The sequence below is a fragment of the Arachis ipaensis genome, chromosome B06 (genome assembly GCF_000816755.2).
Source record: "Arachis ipaensis cultivar K30076 chromosome B06, Araip1.1, whole genome shotgun sequence".
Lineage (NCBI taxonomy): Eukaryota > Viridiplantae > Streptophyta > Magnoliopsida > Fabales > Fabaceae > Arachis > Arachis ipaensis.
Window position 1 is genome coordinate 113,306,217 of NC_029790.2, and position 8,338 is coordinate 113,314,554.

At 33.7% G+C, this 8,338-nt stretch overlaps 1 protein-coding gene across 1 annotated transcript in view; it reads left to right on the forward strand.

Annotated features, from left to right (window-relative positions):
• The window catches only part of LOC107647347 (flowering locus K homology domain-like), a 16,911-nt gene extending 9,494 nt beyond the window's left edge, over window positions 1-7,417 (forward strand). Inside the window, exon 3 of the transcript XR_001612417.2 lies at window positions 7,406-7,417. The gene's annotated coding sequence lies outside the window, so the exon portion shown is untranslated. The remainder of the gene's footprint in view (window positions 1-7,405) is intronic.

Consider the following 8,338-nt stretch of genomic DNA (forward strand, 5'->3'; position numbering starts at 1 on the left):
TTGTAATATATATATATATATATAAAGAACATAATGAAAACTATATATATATATATAGTTTTTATTATGTTCTTTTTTTATATATATATTGAATTGACCAACCAAAATCTCTTGACTTTGAAATAGGGTATGACATTATGACTTATAAATCTTATATCCATTAATTTGTTACATTTATGACAACGAAACTTAATATACTTGGCTAGAGTCACATTGCAGTTAAAATTGCCATCCTAACCACAAAATGGAACAGAAACTTGATTGAATTCGACATCACAAACAAATATTGCTGAATAAATAAAAAATTAATGATACATTATTCATACAACGTATCAAATGCATGTGTGCAAACGTGCACAATCTAAATATAAGATAACCTCTAATTTGAGGGTTGGCTAAATTTTACCTATGCATTTCTAAATTGCTAAGGAGCACTACAAATTTTGTACATTGACCTCAATGAACATTTAAGTACATTACTGTACAATACAACTTCTTACAAAGATCATTCTAATCATAAACGCATTAGGAAAACGAAACTCTTGCAAAGTTATATCCTCAACAGCACAAAACCAACAATTCAAGTGAATATTTCCGAACTGAAGACGCGCACAAGTCCTAGGCATGCAACTATGATTTGCAAAGAAAATTTAGCAAGGGGTCTAAGAAAGCTCGTCCACCTTAAACTTGGTCCACGCTGCCTGTATTTTGGATCACAGCATCAAAATAAAAAGGTAACACATTTATCATACTGCAATAAACTCTTGCAAAGTTATATCCTCAACAGCACAAAACCAACAATTCAAGTGAATATTTCCAAACTGAAGACGCGCACAAGTCCGAGGCATACAACTATGATTCACAAAGAAAATTTAGCAAGGGGTCTAAGAAAGCTCGTCCACCTTAAACTTGGTCCACACTGCCTGTATTTTGGATCACAACATCAAAATAAAAAAGGTAACACATTTATCATACTGCAATAAAGAGTAGCCTGATGCACAAACATCCTGCGTAACACAGGATTTGGAGAAAGGCCACACCCAAATATCATAGTCTTGGTGTTTTTTTTCCTTAAAATATTATATGAGGAGGGTTAAAAGGGTATGAACTTGTACCTTGAGGATGTCAAAAACCTTCTCTGCAATATATTTGTGTTCAAGAGTAGCACCTTTCTGTTGGACTTTATCTGGGTGAATGCATAAAGTTGCTTTTCTGCCAACCTTTTTCACCAATGTGGAAGAGATCATATCTGTAATAGACATTGGCTCCCAACCACATTCTGGCCAAAGAACCTGAATATGAAATTCAGGGTAAATTTTGAGAAATGAAAAATTACAAGAAAGATCTGAGAAAGATCTGAACAATAAATTATAAAATTGACTGAATTGTTTCAGTAAAAGGAAACAAAATAATGAAAATATACACAATGAAGATGCATCATTTTCCTATACAATAAAGCTAATAAATATGCTGTAGCATTTGAAATGGAGTAATATATAAAATAAACAATTAAGAAACAAAATCTTAAAATAAGTGAAATTTTTATAGAACTAAAAAACTTCTAAAACAATACATAAGCTGACGGGATGAAATAGTAGTATGCTTCATTTATAACTAATATAAATAATTCAGTTGCAAAGATAATTTAGCACAACCATAGTGAACAATAATATTCTAGACAGGATCTGGTTGTTCTTGCTTATACTTTCATGCTATAGCTATTCTGAAGCGGGTAATAATTGACTACCCAATTAAAAACAAAACCAAACAATTTGTTGTGTCCATTTCCTTTACACTTTCCATTAGAGTAGTAACAAAAGAGAATAGTGTATTAGCAATGCAAAACTAATGTCAAAAGAGCATACATCTAGGAATAATGATAGCAATGCCCGCATATTGGTTTCTTTTCTTGTAGCCCATCTCTTTATCTGAACATCCGTATAATCGGCGATTTTCTGCCACATTAAAATCAAATCACACCCAAAGAAAGTATGAGAAAAATAAGGTAAAAACCATGAAGACATCATTTGTGTTCTAAGTTCAAAGTACAACAAGTATATGAAATATCACATAACAGGTCTCTATATGGATCATTAAACTAAAATATCTGACTATCAAATCAATTTAGGACACCTAAGGGGCGAATTTAGATATGTTTTCAAAAGCTTACCTTTAAGAAAAAACTAAAAATTGATTTTCTAAATTATGTCTTGTGTCATTTGATTGGTTTACTCTTGCAGTGGACCTCATTTATTTTTGTTGATCTTTGCAGCTAAGTTTCGTTTAGTGTCACCAGTATTGATATTGTCCTTTTTGGTAGCATTATTCTGCATCTTACCCATGGCAAATTCCTCAAGCTCATCTATCGATGATACATTTGAGCACTTAACTGCATAAAACATATTTTAGAAAACTGCTTAGTAGTGATAAAAACAAAGATAAGTAGTGGTAGTTTTTAGCTCAAGCATTTAGAAAAACTTTTATTTGAGTATGTAATATTTGGGGAAGCACTGAAGTTGTCTCGTGCACCTTTGGAAATATTCCACTTATTAATTTGTTCCAAAGAGTCAAAGAATGATTGTGAAGATGCTGCGCATGAAGTAGTTTTAAACACTAAAAATGGATCATCATGAGAGGTGGCAGCAGGTTTGTTTCAAGTAGCAGTTGGTTTAGGAGACTTATTACTTGCTCTTCAGAAAAATACAAAATAAAAGAGATAAGAGAGAAAAAAACACATGATAGAGATTGTTAGACTAATTAGATGAATAAGTGAGACACACCTACCAATGGATCAATTTATGTTTTTATTTATGCCTTATTTACAAATGAATTTATAACATGCTTGATCATCAAATTAGCAACTTTAACAACTCCATACTCTAGAATACCAACCGCCTACAAATTGCCTTAAGTGAGAGAAAGTAATAGCACAAATAGATAAACTTGAGCTTATCAAATTTAACATTTACATGACCGCAGTAATAAAATTTGCACAAAAATAAAAGGAGACAAATTACCTTACATTCATTTGCCTCCAGAACTATTTATAGTTGAACCCCAGTCAAATTCTCAACTTGTACGTGATATTTAAACAAATAAATAAGAATTTTTTTATTATATAATCCCTAAAACTAAAACATAATATATATTAAGAAATAGATTCAATGGAACAAGCATAGAAGCTTACCTTGATTTTGTAAGGTGGCTAAGGAATTTCACCGAACATATGGGATACATAAAGACACAAAATATGTGAATCTATATCATGTAGTCTTTATTCTCATGTTTGGAACTAGCACTTTCACTATCTTCACTGTCAAAATCTTTGTTATCGTTGATGAACTCATCATTGAGCAAAGGTCCATTGGACAATTTATATCTTCTACATTTACTTCTTCCATTGGAGCATTTGTATCAAACAACGAAATATCTTCACCCTCCAAACCAACACTTTGCGCTCTTAATTCAGATACACTTTCTTGATAAAAATCAATACTATCATCTTGCTCATTTGGTTCTTCATCTGGATCATGCAATGTTTCATTCATAAAGAGCTTGGCTCTAACTTTACAAGCTGCCCACCATTCTCCACTAGACTTATACCCACTATATGGATATTTGTGTAATATACCTGTTGTGCTTGTTCAGCCAAAACAAATGGCTCATTTGATTGTAGTATTGATTTATACTTTAGGTCAATTAACCCATATCTCTCGTCAACTTTTACTCCATTAATTGGGTCAAACCAACAACATCGAAAGATAAATACAGTATTTTCATAGCCTAAGTATGACAGTTTCAATATCTCCTCAAGAATACCGTAGTACTCTAAGTCATTTTTCTCATAAATATTTCCTTTAACACATATCCTACTATTCATAGTAGCTCTATTTTTATCATGATTCTTAATATGAAGTCTATATCCATTAACTTTTAAGCCATTGTACGAAGTGACAGACTTGGAAGGACCATGAGCTATCTGTTGAATCATTCTACTTTCAATGTGACATGTATCTTCCTACAAATGAATATAATGACAATTGAAAGTTATACATTCTTTCTTTGAAAAATAATTTTAATCTTTTAAATATTTAATTTCAAAAGTCACTCCCTTGATTCTTTGTCCATCTACTAAAGTCCTTATCGTGGGCACTTAGTATTTCATCTTCGGAGATATTTGGATCCAATACTTTCGGTGAATCCTCAAATTGTCTAATAAATAAAGTAATCAATACAACATTTAATTTAATTGTAAAATTAGTGTATATATAATATGAATATAAAAACTAGTTTTGACTTACTGGAGATAATGTTCTATTTTTTCGCAGTTGACAAAATGTATGTGAGGACGATATGAAGCTCTTCATCAGTTAAGTATTTCTTTGAACCTCGCTCGATAGAAGGGTATGGGTATCTAGAAATAGACAAGTAATTTTTGTCCATATTTGAACCACCGTCATCGTTCCTAGGAACTTGAGTCCACCTTGTTTGTATTGTTGACTCAAAATACATAGAAGTAAAATTTGAAATTTCTTCCAAAATATATGCTTCGCAAATAGATCCTTCAACTCTTGCCTTATTTCAAACTTTTCGTTTTAAGTATAGCATACACCTTTCAAATGGATACATCCATCGATATTGCACAGGTCCTCCAACCTTAGCTTCATAGGGGATGTGGATAACTAAATGCTCCATCACATCAAAAAAAGTTGGCGGAAAAATTTTATCTAGCTTACAAACTGTTTCAATAATGGAAACTTCTACCTTCTCCACAGCAGAAAAGCGTATTTCAATGCCACAAATTTGTTTAAAGAACAAGCTGAGCTCTGTTAGCGCTCCCCATATGGATGTTGGCAACACGTCTCAAAATTCTAATGGAATTAGTCTTTTTATGAAAACATGGCTGTCGTGACTCTTCATTCCATATATCTTCTCATCCGCTAGATTAACAAATTGTGAAATATTTGATGCATAACCATCAGAAAATTTTAATTGCTTTATCCACTCACATACTATCCTCCTTTGTTGAGAATCTAAGGCATATGTTACTTTTGGTCTTTTGCACTTTCCATTCTCGAATACCAAGTCCAAGTTAGGGTGTTTACATATTATCTTCAAATATTCTCTTGCATTTGTGTTGTCTTTTGTCTTGCCCTTTATGTCCATAACAATGTTAAAGATGTTGTCAAAAATATTTTTTTTTCAATGTGCATAATCTCTAAATTGTGTCTTATCAAATTTGTTGACTAATAAGACAACTCCCAAAAAATGCTTTTTCTCACCCAATTATGAATTGTACCAAAGTCACCCATTTTTCCTCTCGAATTAGCCCCGAAGTTAGATTCCTCGAGTTTGTCCAACTCATTTAAGCTTTCAACTCCACTCATTCGTTTCGATGGAAAAGAGTTTTCCACGGTTGACTTTTTAAAAGAGTACCGATGACGACGAAATGCATGACCAGCAGGTAAGTACTGTCGATGACAATCAAACTAACATGGTTTAGCACCGTATTATAGTCGAAACGATTTAGTGTGCTTCATGCAAATTGGACAAGAAAGTCGACCGTGCATGCTCTAACCAGACAACATTCCATAAGCCGGAAAATCGCTTGTAGTCCACAATAATCCTGCCTTCATGTTAAAATTTTTCTTTTCCCATGCATCACAAGTAGTAACACCATTGTCCCACAAAACCTTTAACTCGTCAATTAGTGTTCTAAGATAAACATCTAATATTTTTCCAGGAGACTTCGGTCTAAGGATTAAAAGACTAAAGAATATGTACTCTCTTCTCATGCACATACTTGGAGGAAGATTGTAAGGTGTGACAAACACAGGCCAACATGAGTATGGAGTCTTCGAGTCAGAAAATGGATTAAAACCATTAGTTCAAAGTCCAAGCCTAATATTTCTAAATTCTTGGACAAATAGTTCATGAGTGGCATCAAATTGTTTCCAAGCATCAGCATCAGTCGGATGTGTGATCACCGATTCATCTTGGTGTACTCCATCCACATGCCACTTCATATATTACGCAGTAGTTTTAGACATAAACAAACGTTGAAGCCTTGGAATAATAGAAAAATATCTCAATATTGAGTATGGCACATCCCCACTGCTATTAGTTGTATCCCCTTCCTTTGTCTTAAATCGTGGGTGTCCACACATTGTGCAGGTTACATAACTAGTCTTGTCACTTGTTTCTTTATAATATAGCATGCAGTGATTAGGACAAGCATCAATTTTCTCATATCTTAATCACAATTCTTGAATCATTGTCTTTGACTGGTAGAAATCTTCTGGCAACTTCTCTGATTTTGGGAGTATACTCTTGATTATGGTAACCATTCGATTATAAACAGTTCTCACTCATGTTAAATTCTGACTTCAAGTTCACCAGCTGGGTTACAGCTGACAATATTGTATGCTTGGTGCAGCCATCCCATAAAGGCTCGGCAACACTCCTCAGCAACTTATAAAACTTCGACACTGATGGATTTGGATCCTCTTCTAAACCATCCACTACATTTAAGTTATCACCTGTAGCATCAATAACCATGTCTACATATGGATTTGTATTCTCCTCTTCATGTACTTGGGTAACATTTTTATGTCCTATTCAACCCATCATTCTTCACCGTGAGCAGTCCAGTTTATATAACACTCCATAAATCCACGATCACACAAATGCTTTTTGACCCAAAATATTTCATCCCTAATTCCGTTCTTACATTTTTTGCATAGAGAAAGAATGCGACCTAAACTATCAATGACTGTCAGGTTTCTTTCTACAAAATCTATGAATTCCACAACACTTTTCTTAAATTCCTCGCTTAGATGACCAGTGCAATCTTGCCATCATGACACTCAACTTCTATCGGCGCCATGATTATTTGGACTAATGTTTCATGTTAGTTGTAATTTCAATGTTTAACGTGCATATAAATGACATAGTCTCCTGTATTTTTTTCTGTAAATTTCATTAATATATTTTTATTCACAATCATACTAAATAATCCTTTCTACCAGTTATAAAGTAACAAACATAATACATTCAATTTGAAAATAAAGATATAAATCATAAAAAGATAATATACAAAGCTTGAACGAAATAATAATAAAATATTTGAAGCATTAGAAACACCAAAAATAATTGGGAGATATACTGAGTTCAATAAAAAATATCAATAACTAATTATATCTTTTAATACAATAAGAACCCAAGAGATTGACAGAACTATCATTACTGTTAGAAAAGAGGAACTTAAAATTCATGACAATATGAAGCAAGACAACAAAAAAATCAAGTTCAATTAGTAACAAATTCTTTTAGCAATGAACACATTTAAGTGATCATTTCAGAACAACAACAAATTCAAGGTTCCAGTAACTCATTCAACTTTCAGCAACAAATTCAACTTTCAACAACAAAATCAAAGTTCATTCAAGTTCAATCAGTAACCAATTCTTTCAGCCATGAACAAATTTAAGTGATCATTTTAGAACAGCAACAACTTCAAGCTTCCAGTAAAAAATTTCAGCAACACATTCAACTTTCAGCAACAAAATTAACTTTCAACAACAAAATCAAAGTGCATTCAAGTCCAATCAGTAACCAATTCTTTCAGCCATAAACAAATTTAAGTGATCATTTCAGAACAGCAAAAACTTCAAGGTTCCAGTAACAAACTCAACATTTAACAACAAAATCAAAGTCCATTCAAGTTCAATCAGTAACCAATTCTTTCAGCCATGAACAAATTTAAGTGATCATTTCTGAATAGCAACAACTTCAAGGTTCCAGTAACAAATTTCAGCAACACATTCAACTTTCAGCAACAAATTCAAAGTGCATTGATGAATTACAGCAACAAAACTAAAATAGAAAGAAAGGGGAAATTAATTGAAACTCACCAAATCGGGTTGCATAAAAGAAGCTGACGGCGAGGCTCAAAGTAAGAAGACGAATGAAGACCAACCCACCAGGACCTGCTACCTCTACTGCCGGAGACGACGAGCGTAGGAAAAGGCACGCATCTGAGTACGAGAGGATGACGAGACAGAGAGCGACCCCGGGACCTGCTGCTTCTTCTGCGGTGACGACGATGGTGAAGAAGGTGTGCAATTGGGTGCGAGACGGTGACGGTGAAGAAAGATGGCCAACTGGCCTGACGACCGAAGTAAGAACACGACAACGAGCATAGGAAGGCGGCGACTGAGCATGAGACAGTGAGGATACAGAGCGCGATAACCCTGAGTCCGAAACGCTGAGTGCTAGACCAAAAGAGATGTAAGACACTGAAGACGAGAATGGCGTGAGAGAGGTGAGAGAGCTTGAG